Here is a 1,063-nt window from a genome sequence, read left to right as displayed (position 1 = left end):
CCCCCCAGACCCCAAAGAAACTGCCAGACACCCCTCCGACCCTCCCCAGGAAGCTCAAGGAGTCCCCACGGAACGCGGCGGACCCCCTTTCCCTCCCCTCAAAACGAGACCCCTTTGCCCCCTCCCCATTAAGGGACCCCCTTGTTCCCTCCCCAGCAGTTCGTGACCCCAGCCCCCAGGCAGGGCCGGGGGGGGCTGGATCAGCTGAACCCCCCCATCGTAACCACCCCAAAATCAACCACACGCCAACAAGAGAGATTTAATTAACATAGAATATATTTTAAAAAATAATAATAATAATAAATCACTCTGGCTCCCTCCGGGGGGGGCCCAGGGCCCCCCACCCGCGGACGGGCCCCCCCCGTGCTCCCTCGGGGGGGCATTTTGGGGGGGGGCAAAGTTACAAGTGCTTTCTACACGTCCCCGGTAATTTGTGGGGGCTGGGGGTACATATGGGGGGGAGCGGGATTTCTCCTTAAACATGATGATTAGCCGGAAAATGATAAAGTAAAGGCAGAAGCGGCCCCCCCCCGGGGGTCTCTACCTACGGGGTTATGTACAGCCAGCCCGGGGGGGTCGGGACCCCTCCGCCGGGGTCCGGGGGTGCCTGCATTGCCCCCCTCCCCAATTTTCCCAGGGTTTTCCCAGGAGAACAGTGCCCGGTCGGGTCTGGGGACGGGAATTCGGGGAGGGGCTCTGGCTGGAACCCCCCCAGGCTTGGTTGGGGCGGGGTTGCCTGGATTGTCTCTCCCTGCCCGCTTTTCCCGGCTCCGAGGCGGCCCCGGGGGTCGGTGGGGGCTGGAGGGGGGAACTGGGGGGGCTCGCGGTGCTGGGGACCCCCCCCAGCCTCGCTGGAGTCGGATGGAGCAGAAGGAGCCCCCTCCCCACTCTTCCCAGGGTTTTCCTGGGCCAGCAGCGGCCGCTGGGGCCGAGGGGCATTCCCGGAGCGGGAATTGGGGGGCTCGGAGCCGTCCCCAGCCGCGGTTTGGAGGCTCCGTGGGGCCGGCAGCGCCCGGCCGGAGCCCCCTGCCCGCTTTTCCCGGCGTTTTCCCAGGGTTTTCCC

Source organism: Parus major, chromosome 25LG2, assembly GCF_001522545.3.
Source record: "Parus major isolate Abel chromosome 25LG2, Parus_major1.1, whole genome shotgun sequence".
Lineage (NCBI taxonomy): Eukaryota > Metazoa > Chordata > Aves > Passeriformes > Paridae > Parus > Parus major.
This window is presented reverse-complemented; position numbering follows the sequence as displayed.